Source organism: Oryx dammah, unplaced genomic scaffold (assembly GCF_014754425.2).
Source record: "Oryx dammah isolate SB20612 unplaced genomic scaffold, SCBI_Odam_1.1 HiC_scaffold_10, whole genome shotgun sequence".
In the NCBI taxonomy this organism is placed as follows: Eukaryota; Metazoa; Chordata; class Mammalia; order Artiodactyla; family Bovidae; genus Oryx; species Oryx dammah.
This window is the reverse complement of record NW_024070194.1, coordinates 74,898,695-74,915,785: the sequence shown is the minus strand read 5'-3', so window position 1 is coordinate 74,915,785 and position 17,091 is coordinate 74,898,695. Positions and strand designations below refer to the sequence as shown.

At 38.9% G+C, this 17,091-nt stretch overlaps 1 protein-coding gene across 2 annotated transcripts in view; it reads left to right on the top strand.

Moving 5' to 3' along the window:
- MACROD2 (mono-ADP ribosylhydrolase 2) overlaps positions 1-17,091 on the top strand; it is a 2,300,803-nt gene that overhangs the window by 314,431 nt on the left and 1,969,281 nt on the right. The gene's annotated exons all lie outside the window — the stretch shown is intronic.

Genomic DNA, 17,091 nt, shown 5'->3' with positions numbered 1-17,091 from the left:
GAAACACTGGGCTGGATGAAGTACAAGCTGGAATCAAGATTGCCGGGAGAAATATCAATAACCTCAGAAATGCAGATGATACCACCCTTATGGCAGAAAGTGAAAAAGAACCTAAAGAGGCTCTTGATGAAAGTAAAAGAGGAGAGTGAAAAAGTTGGCTTAAAGTTCAAGATTCAGAAAATGAGGATCATGGCATCTGGTCCCATCACTTCATGGGAAATAGATGGGGAAACAGTGGAAACAGTGTCAGACTTTTTTTGGGGGGGCTCCAAAATCACTGCAGATGGTGATCGCAGCCATGAAATTAAAAGACGCTTATTCCTTGGAAGAAAAGTTATGACCAACCTAGACAGAATATTAAAAAGCAGAGACATTACTTTGCCAACAAAGGTCCATGTAGTCAAGGGGGGTTGGGGGCAGGAGGAGAAGGGGACGACGGAGGATGAGATGGTTGAATGGCATCACTGACTGAATGGACATGGATTTGGGTGGACTCTGGGCGTTGGTGATGGACAGGGAGGCCTGGCATGCTGCGGTTCATGTGGTCGCAAAGAGTCGGACATGACTGAGCGACTGAACTGAACTGAACTGAATATGAAAGATACTTGAATCTTGTTCTAAATTGGTAACATGAGTAGATGAGGGACAGGGACTTCTGTGAAATTTGGCTTTTGTGTTTTTACGAAGATGGAGGATTATATGGGCTTCATCTGCTTATTTTTTTTTTCTTTAAATAAATTGTAGGAATTATTCAGTTGATTTCATTGATTTGAGAAACTTTTTTTTTTTTTTGGATGTAGTCCAAAATAACAATTGTCAAGCTCCTTTAGAGCTATGAAATTTGAGGTTAGTATGTGACTATGTCAGAAAAATCACAAAGCAATAAGCTGGAAAGAGAACTAAGCAACTTTCAAGACACACCATTTATAAAACTTTAAATTGCTGTAAACTCAGCAAAAACCTTTACCATCATCAGTGGACTTTGAAATCAGCAAAATTTTTTTCTCTTATTTAACTTTGCCTCTGGTACTTCATTTTGGTAAATTATTTTGTCATTTCTATCCATTTCTAGATTTTTCTCTTGTAATAGTTGAGTTATATCTCAGAGGATATCATTGGTGGTGGGAAGGTAGGGACTGTTTTTCATGTCAGTTGATAAACTAGTTTGGATGATTTTACTGAAAGTTAAAGTTGATTGTGTTCATCTGAAAAGGAAAGAATTTTGACAATTAAAACATACAAATTGTGAGTGCTACATTTAGCTGTTGCAGCTATAACGTGTTGATTGGAACTGTTTCACGAATCTTTCTCAGGAGCAATCCAAGTGCTATCTACTGCTCAGAAAGAAAATACGCTCTGTATTTGCCATCACAATGTGCTGATTGCTGTAGCTTGCCCAAAGCTAAACTTGCCGTAATGGAAACTTCTGGACTGAAACACGGTGATGGCATTCAGGTGATTTGCCTTCTAAGTTGTTTCTGCACTATGTGAACCCCAAGCAAACAGCTCTCAGTTTGAAAACCTCAGAGAGTTCTGTCACTAGGCATTACTGAGTTCCCTTGTGTCAATTCTTTGAAGAATACGTTAGCTGAAGTCTTGCAGTGAGCAGTGGAATCTAGATCTTACGTAGCTGAAGGCAGTGGATTAAACTGGTTTACATCTTCTGACTTTGTCCAGATCACTGTATGAAGCTCACTTTGATAGATGCATTTCTGTGAGAGTGTTATTATTTTTAAAGACTCATAGTGGATTCTTCGGAGAAGGCAATGATACCCCTCTCCAGTACTCTTGCCTGGAAAATCCCATGGATGGAGAAGCCTGGTAGGCTGCAGTCCATGGGGTCGCTAAGAGTCGGACACCGCTGAGCGACTTCACTTTCACTTTTCACTTTCATGCTTTAGAGAAGGAAATGGCAACCCACCCCAGTGTTCTTGCCTGGAGAATCCCAGGGACGGGGGAGCCTGGTGGGCTGCCGTCTATGGGGTCGCACGAGTCGGAAATGACTGAAATGACTTAGCAGCAGCAGTGGATTCTTTGCCCTATGTATCCTTTGCTGTTTGTTGTTTAGTCGCTAAGTTGTGTCTGACTCTTTTGACCCTTGGACTGCAGCCCACTAGTCTCCTCTGTCTATGGGATTTCCCAGGCAAGAATACTGGAGTGGATTGACATTTCCTTCTTCAGGGAATCTTCCTGACCCAGGGATCGAACCTGCATCTCCTCCTTGGCAAGCCGATTCTTTACTGCTGAGCCACCTGCCTTCTAAAACAGTGCTAAGTCAGGGATCTTAGACTTACCATATCATGCAAGTTTCTTAGTATGGTTCTGGGGGAAAATCTGAGGAAGACTTAGAAACATGACTAAACCCATCTTATAAATGCCATCTCCTTAGGAAATCAATTATGGATTAGTTTGAGAAGTGCCCATGTGTATCTGCATGGGAGACTGCATAGATCTCTTCCACATATTTCAAGGTCTGTCTGCAACTGTCTCTTTTTAAACTCATGGGAATAGCAATGTGTTTGAGTGCCTCTTAAAGAAACTGGTTGTTGTGGAGATAGATAGGCAAAAACTAGAAAGAGAGTAGGAAAGGAAAAGAAAAAGAGATGGAGGGAGTGGAAAACTGGAGATTGAAAGGATGAAGAGTGAGTAATAAAAGTCATCCTGTGATTATGACCTGTACTCTTAAGGGCAATCCAGTAGCAGAGTTGGCTCTCCTTTTGCTCAGAGAGGAGGAGCATTTTTCATTTGCCAGCCTTCACAGTGTTTCCTACGTGTCTTGGGATCACACATCAGATGAGTAGGAGGAATTCTTCTGTCACTACCGGTGAAATTGTTGTCATCACTTAGCATCGCTACTGTGAACCAACCTTTGAAAGACTTAAATTTGAAAGCAGTATGTGGAATTTCAGCCCTTGCATTATTATTTTTTCTTGTACAAAATGAGGGGAACCCAAGACCATTTTTTTTGAGGGAGAACATGATTCAGCCTCTTCAAGGACAAAGTTTTTAAATGGCCTTGTTGTCATACTCAAATCTGATCCCTCAGATAATATCCTTAAATAAATAAAATAATCATTTTCCCTAGTCATAAAAGTATATCACTTAGGACCCTGAAAAATACTGCTGATAGTACTACTATTTTAAAGTAGGAAATTTGGAAAATTAAAAAAGTAAAAAAAAAAGTCATCTATCAGCAGTGAGCACTCAGGAGCAGTTATCAGAGTCCTAAGTGATCCTTTATTTTCCTAATCTTTGGGGCAATGGATAACTGGAAACCCTGAAGTTTTGTGGCTGCTTTCTGGGGTCATATTTTGAGTAATACCTATTAGATGCTACATTTTAGCTTGTGCTCCTATGTACCAGTAATATTTAAATAGCCTTAATGACTGCATTTAAATATATTTTATTCCAGATTAAGGCATATAGGTAGTAATTCTTTAACCAGAAGATTACAAAGAATTACCTGATGATTTCATTGTTGTACCTCTCCACGTACTACCATGGATCTTATACAGGGCTAATTCTTGACCATACTGGTTAAAAATTAGTGAAGCATGTTGAAACATATGCACATTTGCTGCACTGTGGTTTACAAGTGTTTTTCATTCAGTGTAGTAATATTAGTCCTGTTTTTGGTGAAATTGCACTTGGTTTTCCTTACATAATTATTTATGCTTATGTTTCTAATAGGATGTAGATTCTAGATCCCTCAGTTGTAGACGTTACTCATAGTTAGAGCACATATGTGGGTACAGGTGTGGGATGGGCTTATTGGGGGCTTGGGAGAATGGAAGCTTATTTTCTTTTATCACTTTTTTGAAAAAAATTCTGATCCAAGTTTGTGATAATTTTACTCAGGAAAGAAAAACTATAGCATGTTTCTAAGTACTAATGTTCAGAAGGGTCAGGAAAATATGGTTATACCCTTTACATTATTTTTGCAGTGAATTTGTTATTTGAATGTTCTTCAGTTATTAGCATTTTTAGCCCATTAGCAGTGATAGCACAGTCCTAAATAACTATAACAGACTTTGTAAGAACCAGACTTCTTGACCTAAAGGTCCCCTTGTCCCAGTACTTTCTGAACTCTTCAGACAAATGATAGCATATAGAAATGTTTATTTTGCCAAGGATGCTCTTCCTTTCTGTCTGGCACTTTCATCTCCAAATGATGTTAATTTTTAAGAAGTAGTTTGTTTTCCAGTTAATCCTTCATATACTGTTTGTGAATTGTACTATAATAGTTACTTAGTAAATATATGCTTAATAAATATTTGGCACTGATATTCAACCAAATATTTGTTGAATTAAAAAATCATGTTAATGTTACCATTTCCATTACATAATACTAGTAAAACAATAATTCTGGTCAGTAGGTGTGACTGCTAGATATTCTTTGCAAATTCTGTGGTTGGGCATAGCTTCAACTAACTCAGGGTTCTCAGCCTGCCTGGCTATAGGACTCGTCTGGAAAGCTTATAATACTTACAGACTCCAAGGATCCACCCCAGACCTGCTAGTCACAATCTCTGGGTAATTTGGAACATCAGATAAGTCAGAGAAACCTGAAACTAGGGAGTCTGACTTAGGAAGTTTGCCAGTGTATATCTGTATATTGGTGTTTATGGGTCTGGATTGAGTTAGTAGCGTTCATTTATTTCTAATGCTGGTCAGCTAAAATATCAGAAGAGAAAATTGCTCTGATACGTTCTTTAAATTTCAGCTTCTATGAGACTTCATTGAAGCAATTTTTAAATTGTCATAATTGATAAAGATAAAATTATTATTCCCATATGTGAAACACTTTTCTAATGTTTTTCATATGTTTATTAATCGTTAGTACAGAGAGTTGAAATAATTTGCTCAGGGCCAAATAAGTACCAAGTGGGAAAACTTGACTTTGAACCTAAAAAGTTGGATTTCAGAATTTTTACAATTAACCCCTGGAATTTATTGCCTGTAGCCACCAAATACTAATGTGTTAGGCACTAATATACTAAGCACTTAATATACTTTTAAAGTCACTTACCAATCCTATAAAGTAGGGTTAAGAAAGGGAAGTTTAGACAGATTAAGTAATTTGCCCAGAGTTACCCTGCTAGTAAGTGGTAGAACCAGTGTGGTTTGAAGCTTGGTTGGCTCAATTCCAAAACTCTGTGCTTTTAACTACTGCCCTATATGCAAGAATGACAGGCTTGAATATGCTGTTTTGTTATGTCTTTAGTATACTGTACAAATAATGGTAGTTACTTGGGGCTTTTGGGAAGGTAATTGTGTAATACTTTAATGTCTACATTAAGTAATGCTTTCACTTAATATTGGCAATATAAAGGGTCAACATTGAATTTTAGAAGAAAATCTGTGATATATTATAGAGTTCCTTGTCCCAAAAATAGTTTTAAAGAATAATTTGGTTCCTCTGTTACGAGCTTGAAAGAGCGCTGGATTAACATACTTTTCTTAAAGAGTAGACAGGACTGAGACAACTGAGCACACAGAGACCCTTAACGCTATGTGTTTTAATGCTGTGCCTGCGCGCTTAGTCGAGCCTTACTCTTTGGGACCCCACGGACTCGGGGGGTCTGTGTCCATGGAAGTTTTCAGGCGGGAATGCCGGAGTGGGTTGCCATTCCCTTCTCTAGGGGACCTTCCCCACCCAGGCACTGAACCCGTGTGTCTTATGTCTCCTGCATTGGCAGGCAGATTCTTTACCACCAGTGTCACCTGGGAAGCTGTTTTAATGCTAAAGGATAGAACAGTTGGTGGGAAATTATGTATTTGTGAACACTGGGAAGATGTTACACTTAATTTCCTTCGTTTGATCATTAAGTATTTTACACATGTGCATTTTGTCATAAGTAAATGTTTTTCTCTAATTTGAAATAGTTTATAAATGGAAGTATTTATTAAAGATTTAATAAATCTTTAACTTATTAGGACAAGGAGGTCTGGCATGCTGTAGTCCATGGGGTCGCAAAGAGTTAGATATGACTGAGCAACTGAACAACAACAACAACAAAGTATTTAATTTGAACTGCTTCTCTTTTCCCCTCTTTTTTGTCCCAAAATGAAAGTGAAGCATTAATTGGTTTTAATGGCTCCTACTGCTATCTCTCTGTCTAGGACTTGTAAGGAAAGGGGGAAAGTTAAAGAAGAACTTGTAAAATTTGCATGGGGAGGTGAGAAAGCTTAATGTGCTTGTGAACCAGCACACTTCTTCTAGGTAGTACTATTGCAGTGTAATGAATATTGAAATCCAGTTTTTACTTTTAGCCCTCACCCTTTAAATGTAATAGTTAACATTCAAAGAGGAATTTTCTAAAGAAGCATGATAACTAAACTCCTGTACCTGGAAAATATCAGTGCCTGATAAACTAGGAAATAAGAGTGTCTTGTTTAAGCATGGTTATAAAACCAGAGAATAGACCTTTTTTTCCAGAGCAAGGGCATGCTAATTTGGGTTCGCAACCAGAATGGGGTAGTCTGGGTTGTGCAATTTGCTGTTGCATTTCAGCAGAAGACTATAGCTGCCTCAGCCATGTATCTGGCTGTCTATACTCTCTCTTTCCCAATAAAAATGATTCCCACCAGCAGGGGCTAATTCATCCAAAACACTGTGCCAGTAACTCTGTGACTTTGATTTAACAAGTAACCATCTAGATACTTGTTCTTATATGGCAAAAAAAAAAAAAAAAATTTATTGGGTTTTAGAATACATAAAGAAGACTTTTATCATTTTAAAGCTTAAGACAGCAAATCTTTAAAAATTTTATTACTCCTTCCACCTTTTAGCAGGCCAAAATATACAAATAGTTCATATAGCTAAATATTAAAAAAGCAAACAACCTAATCAAAAAATGGGCAGAAGGTCTAAATAGACATTTTAACTTTTACCAATGGTCGAAGAGTAAGATAATGAGCCCCATCCTGTGTTAGAAAGAAAAATATGCCTTTTTTAGCATTAGCTTCTGTAAAATTAGTACACATTCAGAGGGAAAATAGAAATTACAGAGAAAATCTGTTGATTTTGCTTTCCCACTTTCTACTTTTTGTCATCTTCTCTAATCATGATGGTGTGATCACTCACCTAGAGCCAGACATCCTGAAATGAGAAGGCAATTGGGCCTTAGGAAGCATCACTACGAGCAAAACTAGTAGAGGTGATGGAATTCCAGTTGAGCATTTCAAATCCTAAAAGATGATGCTGTGAAAGTGCTGCACTCAATATGCCAGCAAATTTGGAAAACTCAGCATTGGACATAGGACTGGAAAAGATCAGTTTTCATTCCAATCCCAAAGAAAGACAATGCGAAAGAATGCTTAAACTACCGTCCAGTTGCACTCATCTCACACGCTAGCAAAGTAATGCTCAAAATTCTCCAAGCCAGGCTTCAATAGTACGTGAACCATGAACTTCCAGATGTTCATGCTGGATTTAGAAAAGGCAGAGGAACCAGAGATCAAATTGCCAACATCTGTTGATCATAGAAAAAGCAAGAGAGTTTCAGAAAAACATCTATTTCTGCTTTATTGAGTATGCCAAAGCCTTTGACTGTGTGGATCACAATAAACTGTGGAAAATTCTGAAAGAGATGGGAATACCAGACTACCTGACCTGCCTCTTGAGAAATCTGTATGCAGGTCAGGAAGCAACAGTTAGAACTAGACATGGAAAAACAGACTGGTTTAAAATTGGGAAAGGAGTACATCAAGGCTGTATATGCAGAGTACATCATGAGAAATGCCAGACTGGATGAAACACAAGCTGGAACCAAAATTGCCGGGAGAAATATCAATAACCTCAGATATGCAGATGACACCACTTTTATGGCAGAAAGCTAAGAAGAACTAAAGAGCCTCTTGATGAAAGTGAAAGAGGAGAGTGAAATTATTGGCTTAAAACTCAGCTTTCAGAAAACTAAGATCATGGCATCTGGTCCCATCACTTCATGGCTAATAGATGGGGAAACAATGGAAACAGTGACAGACTTTATTTTGGGGGGCTCCAAAATCACCACAGATGGTGACTGCAGACATGAAATTAAAAAATGCTTGCTCCTTGCAAGAAAAGCTATGCCCAATCTAGACAGCATATTTAAAAGCAGAGATATTACTTTGCCGACAAAGGTCCGTCTAGTCAAAGCTATGGCTTTTCTAGTAGTCATGTATGGATGTGAGTTGGACTCTAAAGAAATCTAAGTGCCAAAGAATTGATGCTTTTGAACTGTGGTGTTGGAGAAGACTCTTGAGAGTCCCTTGGACTGCGAGGAGATCCAACCAGTCCATCCTAAAGGAAAACAGTCCTGAATGTTCATTGGAAGGACTGATGTTGAAGCTGAAACTCCAAACTCTGGCCACCTGATGTGAAGAATGGACTGATTGGGAAAGACCCTGATGCTGGGAAAGACTGAAGGCAGGAGGAGAAGGGGATGACAGAGGATGAGATTGTTGAATGGCATCACCGACTCAATGGATATGCATTTGGGTAAACTCCAGGAGTTAGTGATGGACAGGGAGGCCTGGTATGCTGCAGTCCATGGGGTCGCAAAGAGCTGGACATGCCTGAGCGACTGAACTGAACTTCCAATGCTGCTTCTAATGTTAGACATTGAGAAAGTATTTCTTCCATCATCAAAGGTGAAAATAAAATGTACTGATTATTTACTAAGAGCCAGGTATAAGTTGAGTGTCTAAGTTGAAATATATAATTTATTCTTTGCAATTAGGAAGCACTATTATTATCCTCTTTTACATAAGGTAAAACTGAGGCTTAGAAAGGATGGGTAAATTTCTCACGGCCAAATCCCAAGTAGGTTGTAGAAACTGGATGCAAATCCAGATTTCTCTGATTAAAAAATAATGCTCTTTATCATAATCTCTAATATCAGTTGTACATAGAATTTAATAGCATGTTCTTGTATGTTTAGTTTTACACATTTGGAGTCAGCATATTCCAGTGAAGAGAGCAATGTAGAAAAGATAGGAGATCAAGAGTTAAGATCCTTGTAGCTGCATTTGGAATCAAGTTGTTTTTTTTGAATTCTAATTCTGCCATTTATATCGTGTGGTGTTAGGTGAGTTGTAGAATCTGTTTGAACTTAACTTTCTTTTGTGAATTGGAAAGCAAATGAGATAATTAATGTGGAATACTTCGTGAATGGTTTGAGTAGTTATCATGAAGTTGGTGTTGTGTTTGTAGAATGTGTTTACAGTTTGCAAAGAGCTTTCAGAAAGGTTATTTCAGATGATACTTAGTGATACATCCCTTTGAAGCTCATTCATTCTTTTACTCCTTTATCAAAGAAATGTATTTTTGAGGGTCTATTAAGTGCCAGGCATTGTTCTATATGTTGGGGTAATTTAGCAGTGAGGCAGCAGGAGAAAATAAATTCCTTGCTTTCATGGAATTTGCATTTTAATGGGGAATATGGATAATAACACATACATAAAATATTCAGTATATTTGTGGCCCCATGGACTCTAGCCCACCAGGCTTCTCTGTCAATAGGGATTCTCCAGTCAAGAATACTAGAATATGCCTTTCTCCAGGGGATCTTCCCAACCCAGGGATGGAACCCAGGTCTCCTGCATTGCAGGCAGATTCTTTACTGTCTGAGCCACCAGGGAACCCCCTATATTACATTATAGTAACAAGAATAAAGGTAACATTTAGCTCCTATATGTTGAATACTCTAAGCCATGCTCTCTTCAGTAGTTAGAAGCATATTTTGATTCATAGATGTGCTTTTCCGTTATGGACTTCTTAAACACTATGAACAGGTTATAGTTCAACTGCAAACTTTTTTTTCCCAAATTTTGTTTTGTTTAAAACAATGAAGGGATTGATTTTTCTATTTATTTGTTATTACACATCATTAAAATTTATGAAAGTTCTTCTAGGTAGCTCTAAGATTTTGTGACATTGGCTAAAATTATGAAATTAAATATAGATCTCTAATACCTGTCTCTATTTCATAAGTGTGGTAAATATACTCTGAATAAGGCATTTTAGTAGTTCAAAGATTATTTTTAAAATAATTATTTAAAAACCATTAAATAATCTTGGCGTCTCTTTTTTTTTTTTTGTAAATAAGTTAGATGGCTGGATGGCATCACAGACTCGATGGACGTGAGTCTGACTGAACTCTAGGAGATGGTGATGGACAGGGAGGCCTGGCGTGCTGCGATTCATGGGGTCTCAAAGAGTCGGACACGACTGAGTGACTGAACTGAACTGAACTGAACTGACTCATGGGTTTTATGCCTCAAATTCAACTCCAAGCTTGGTGAAAATTCTCAGTAATCTGGCACTTCCCTCTTGGGTCTTAGAAGACACAAAAGAATCATGAGAAGGTGTTATAGTGAACTCAGACATAAAGATTTGTCTGCCAACTCTGAGTTTAAATTTATTGAAAGCTGCAAGAAAGACACGTGTTATTATCAGGATAGTTTCCAGCTGTTATTGACCACTAAAAGTCATCATTCAGCATCTGTAAACCTTGGGACACAAATTCACATTTGCAGCATTGAAATGATTTGGGATCTAATCCTAAAAAAGTCTTCTACTTGTTACCCCAGTAAAAGGAAATAATTTTTTTATGGAATCAGTACTCAGTTTTAAAGTTATTGAAGAACATTTCTGCTATTTAAAGAGAGTGATTAAGAGCTCAAGCTTCTGGAGCAGACAGGATCCCTCTTCTACCATTTGCTAACTATGTAACTTTAGGAAAGATTCTGTTACAGCTCCAGCATATACCTGTGTCTTTCCCCTCTCTCTTCTCACTATCACCATTCAGTTGCATATTACTCATTCTCCACAGAGTGGCTAGTAACTTTATCACAACTGAAATCTGATAGTCTGATCCCCACGCCTGTCTTCCTCCTCCTCTACCGAGACCCCCATTATGAACCCTCCCGGGGCTTCTCTTACACTCAAATGAGGTCCGAACTTTCTGCCATGGCCTCTGCCTACCAGACCCTTCAGGGACTCAACCAGGTCTACGTCACTGCTCTCACCTCTGCTTGCTCACTAAACCTGAGCCCCCTGACATTTTTTTCATCCCTAAATTCACTAAACTACTCCGAACACTACCTCATTCTTCGTGTGGTTGACCCTTTATCCCTTAGGTCTTATCCCTTACCACCCAATCTAAACAGGTTTTTCTATTATACTCATTCAGGCACCATGTTTTCTCTTTCATGGCATGTATAAAATCATGTCATGATTTTTTGTTTTATATTCATTTGGTTCTTGATTAATATCTGAATTCCTGCCTCCCCCAGTTATAATCCCCATGTCTTTTTAGTTCATTGCTGTATACTCAGACCCAGGCACAATAAATCATCATTAATGTTGAATGACTAAAATATCTAATTCCATAAACTTTCAAAGCATTAATTTTCTCATCTGATAAATACAATGTAGTGCCTTATGCTCTCCTTTTCTGTTTTGTGTCTCTTTCCATCTGAGGCTTTGACCTCCTCTCTGGCCCAGCTCCTAACGGCTTCCTCTGAGCCCATTGCAGCCCTTTACTTTTGGATTCCAGTTTCCCATGCTACCTGTAAGTTACTGTGTGAAGTAAACAAGATCAAAATATTTAAAATAGCACTATGCTTGACCAAATCTCAACATAGGGCAGTATCTACAGCAATGGTATGGTCACCAAATATTCATTAAGAGCACTGTATGTGTGAGACATTGCTAATGTTTGTAAAACTTATTTTTAAAAGATAGCTTTGTTAGACTTTTGTTTTACCTTATCTTTACTGTTTTATTACTATTAGCATTGGTCTTCACATCTCAGAAATTAAAATGTAGAATTCCAGCAGTGATTCCATGCTTTTAAATGGAACTTTGATATACATGAGCCTCAGCTTTGTAATGCCACACTTCTTAGAGCCAGGATGTACATTCAAAAGGGTAATTGCTTTGGGTAGTCATTTCCTAGACTGCACTCCCCACCCCCTCAACCAGCTGGCATTGAGAGAGAAGCACTGCTTTTTTTGTGTGCACACAATGAGTCTCTAAAATCCCATTATCCCCAACCTCCACATACTTCCTTTTGAAGTCTCTTAAAAATTAAAAAACAAAAACACCTTTCAAGACAGTCCTAAAATTAATTTCTAATCTCATTTCACCCATATAGTATAAAAATGAAATGATGGGTAAGACGTGGGAGGGCTCTAGAATGTGATTTGCTTACCCGTGGAATTCTATATTCGTGGGAAAGCCTGGTAAAGTTTGCATGGATGGGCAGACATACTTCTTCAAAAATACTCTGAGATAAAGTTAGATTTAAATCTATTTTGATGTCCAGAGAATAGAGAAATGTTAATTTGGTTATTCCAGTTCTTCTTTCGTCTGTTCAGAATGTCTCTAGTAGTTTCCACGGACTTCTCAAGACCAGCATCCTTTAAACTCTGATCTTCTGTTAGAATCCTCCTCTGCTCTCCTTTTCTGCTTTGTGTCTCTTTCCACCTGAGGCTTTGCCCTCCTCTCTGGCCCAGCTCCTACCTGCTTCCTCTGAGCCCACTGCTCTCCTTTACTTTTGGATTCCACCTTCCCATTGCTGCTCCGCTTCTCTTAGCATTCTTTCTACCGTGTTGAATTAATTGACATCTTTTCCCTGAGAATGACACCTTCCCTGTTACCTGTTCCATCTCTTACTGTCACTGTTTGATGAAACTGAAAGAGGCGAGGGGTGTGGAATAGAGATAGTTTCAGACCTTTTCTTGACTGTGTTTTTTTCTACCACTATTCAAAGTCCTTTCTTTTGAAGTTTTTATTTTACATCAACATCATCTAATTCCATCACCATCTCCTCCTTCATCTCTAGGATATTTCCCCATCTTCCTTAAGGCTTGTTTTAAAAGCCTTCCCTGCGTACCAGTCCTTTCCATCTCTGAGTGGTTGTTTCCTCCTTGCTGGTGACTCTTCCAAAAAGGCAGCTTCTCAGTCACAGGCTTTAACTTCCATCATCTTAGAGTCACAGCTACAGCTTGGACTACATCTCTTGTGCATCTCAGTTTCCTTTACTCCTGTTAAATAGGCTCTCTGTCCGCGTTGTATGTTCCTAACTCTATATCCCATCTCATTCCTGAGGTCAGTAAAATCTTCCTGTTATTCACTTCCTTTTTATCTCTCTTGATCGATCAAGATCCCTTCACCTCTAAACTTCTTAGAGTAGACTCAATCATTATTTCTGTTTTCTTTATCTCTCGTTCTCCTACCAATATCACAGAGGCTTTTTGCCTCCTTACTCTGCTGACACTGTTTGAGTATCCCTGATGGTCTCCTTTTTTTCATATTCAATTTCCTCTTCCAAGTCTATATTCCTGACTACCTTTTGGACATCCTCCTTTTTAAAAATGTTTTTAGCTCCTTGATTTCATTATACTCAATATTTTCTCATGATGAATTCCCCCTTTGTAACTCATCTTTTCTGTTTTTTGTTTTCGTACACCTCTTTCCTCTTCTGTCCCTACAAAGGGGAGGTGTTCCTTTGTCTGGTCTCTCTCTGCTTGCTTTCTGTTGGTGATCTCACTCATCCTCTTAACTTTGGTAATCAGCTGTTAGGCATGGATTCCCTTCCTTGCTGCTGAGGATCCGTCCCCACACCCTCATTTCCAGAGAAATAACATAAAAGCACTTTAAACCTAAGGCGATTACTATTTATTGCCTAAATAGGGACACTATCGAAGGCAAAGATGGAACTATTCACAGGCAGCCGGTGTAAACCTGTACTGTGCATATGTCACCTATTCAAACTCATTCCTATTATTCTCATCAGTGTCAGTTGCTCACCAGCATTTGGTTACTCAGCTGAAAATTATCTTCAGGTTCAGTTTTTATCCTTTCTTCAGTTTCCAGTTCCTGTAAGTTCTCCCTTTCCTGTGTCTTTTGAATTGCGCCTTGTTTTAAGACCCCATTTCACTGTTCAGGCTCTTATTTCCTCTCACCTGGAATATTGCATTGATGTCTAACTTGTACTCCCAGTTTCTCCTTTTTATTTTTTATCCTTCATGCGATACTTATTTCTACAAAATGTTCCTAAAGCACATTGGTTTTTTAATGCACTGCTTAACAACCATTGTCAGAGAATGCCATGAAGACATCTCAGCTTGGAATTTAGCACACTTAACACAGTTTAACAACATAAAACTTGTTCAGCTTCATCTCCTTCAAGGGCTGTGTTTCAGCTGGACTGTTGGCGTTTCCCCCAAACATCTCCTTCATCAGTGGTCCTCAAACTCAGCAGAAACACCTTTGAAATGAAAAGTATATATAAATACTCAAACTTAACCTGAGAGATTTAAATTTAGTAGGTCTGTATTGAGGCCTGGTTAAATTAATAAAGAGCCTCCCCAAGTGATTCTGACCAAAGCCAGCATTGAGAAGCACTGCCTGTTTTCCAGCCTCTGTGACTTTGTTCACCTTTTTCTCGCCGTAACCAATATCTGTTTTTCTTGATTTCTCCTTAAATACTTTCCTGTCTTCCAATGCCAGCCCTGGTTTTACCTCCTTCATGAGGTCTTCTTTGATCCATCCAGACAGGTGTAATTGTTTTGTCTATACTGCAGTCACAATAAACTTTCACCGGATTATTTGTTGTCTTAGGATCTCTAGACGGCACACTTCTTGAAGGCCAGGATCCTACTATTTTATAATATACAAGCCACTGAGTAAGGTCATTGGCTGTTGAGAGTTTTTTTGCAGAGACATTGAAGTTCTTAAGAAAGTGATTGATAACCATGAGTTATTATTATTATTTGCTAATTTAACCCAAAATCCCAGAGCATAAAGTGCAGTAGTTTTAATTCCTGCTGCTGCTGCTAAGTCGCTTTAGTCGTTTCCGACTCAGTGTGACCCCATAGACGGCAGCCCACCAGGCTCCCCCATCCCTGGGATTCTCCAGGCAAGAACACTGGAGTGGGGTGCCATTTCCTTCTCCAATGCGTGAAAGTGAAAAGTGAAAGGGAAGTCACTCAGTCGTGTCTGACTCTTCTCGACCCCATGGACTGCAGCCTACCAGGCTCCTCCATCCATGGGATTTTCCAGGCAAGAGTACTGGAGTGGGGTGCCATTGCCTTCTCTGAGTTTTAATTCCAACCCTGTGCTAAATTTGGAGAAGGCAATGGCACCTCACTCCAGTACTCTTGCCTGGAAAATCCCATGGACAGCGGAGTCTGGTAGGCTGCAGTGCATGGAGTCGCGAAGAGTCGGACACGACTGAACGACTTCCCTTTCACTTTTCACTTTCACGCATTGGAGAAGGAAATGGCAACCCACTCCAGTGTTCTTGCCTGGAGAATCCCAGGGACTGGGGAGCCTGGTGGGCTGCCGTCTATGGGGTTGCTCAGAGTTGGGCATGACTGAAGTGACTTAGCAGCAGCAGCATGCTAAATTAATATTTGCTAATCATGCTATGAAGGAGAAAGGAATAGAATTTTAAATGCCGTTACTGTTTTCAGGGACAGATGAGCTAATCTTTAAGAAAATTCGGTGGTGGATTGATTCCCTTTTAACACCCACTTTTCAGGTGCTTTAAAGCATGTGGGTCTCTTTGGATTCCTCCTGAAAACTGTCATGTTGGCATATAGCTATAAAATGTGCTTTACTCAGAAAATGTGGTCAGTAAAACTGACTTTTTACTAGTTCCTTTGGCACAGGGGAATACTTCAATAAATAGGCCTCACTGAAAGATAGAGCAATGTTGTTTTTAATAGGGAATGAGAGTGTAAGTATAGTGATTTAATGAAGTACAAGTGCCTGCATCCAAAAACAAAGTTTTGATTTTTGTCAAACTTTCAGCAGGGGAGTGATTTTTTTCCCTCTTTTTTTTTTTTTTTTTGTAGCTTCGCCCATTGTATTCTTGTTAACTGTGTATGGTGTATATTCAGAATTTTTTCCTACATTTTTCTTTGTTAGTACCTGATCAATAAAAATTGTGAACATTCAGAATAGATGCATATGTTTCTATTATATAGTGTCCTTGAGGTGGATATTTGTATTATTCCTTGAAAGTGTATATATATATATGTATATATATACATTTCAACAAAGTAGTTGCATTTCATAGTGAGCTTAGGTAAAAGAATAAACTTTTACCCTTTCAATGTTTTCTTTACTTGCTAGTGTAAAACATATTTCTGATTTATCCCAGGTAAAGTAATCAAAACACATATATTCAGTTCAGTTCAGTCACTCAGTCGTATCCGACTCTTTGCGACCCCCATGGACTGCAGCACGCCAGGTTTTCCTGCCCATCACCAACTCCTGGAGCTTGCTCAAACTCATGTCCTTTGAGTCAGTGATGCCATCTACCTCATCCTCTGTCCCCTTTTCTTCCTACCTTCAATCTTTTCCAGCACTGGAGAGGGGAATGGCAAACCACTTCAGTATTCTTGCCTTGAGAACCCCATGAACAGTATGAAAAGGCAAAAAATGCATATATACATAGAACACATAAATTTTTCTGTGCTCATGAAAGGTATACTAACTAGAAAATGGTTCTTGGCTTTTGGTTTTTTATAAACTCACAGGTTTATAGGGACTTTATGGAACCATTCAGCCTTGCCCTGACTTCTCACAGAACTGTAGCTAGACTACTCAAAACCCCTTAAAGCAAAATCAAACTTCCTTCAGATAATGTTCATTATATTCAATGTTAATCACATTTTCTTTGCTAGGTTATTCCTAGAAAACAGCTACCCTTCTTAACAGTAAGTCAAAGGAGAAAGTATTGAGATACATTTGAAGATGGCAAATGGATACTGAATGAGGCTTTATAGGCAGCTGGAGATGATTCTTAGCAGAGTAGCAGCAGCAGCACTATCTGGCAAACCACTGGGAACCCACGGCTCCCTGTGCCCGACCATCCTGGTGTGTCTTATGTGTTGTTGACCATTGCACCGTTTCCAAGCACTTCGTCTCATTTAGCCCTTACAACAACCCTGAGAGGTGGGTGGTATTAACAGTCCCAGTATATAGACAGTATAGACAAGGGCACTAAGCTAAGGAGAGGAAGTGGTTTGTTTTTACTTACCTAGTAAGTGGCAGATCTGAGATTTTTGGATCCTCTGATGCCAACT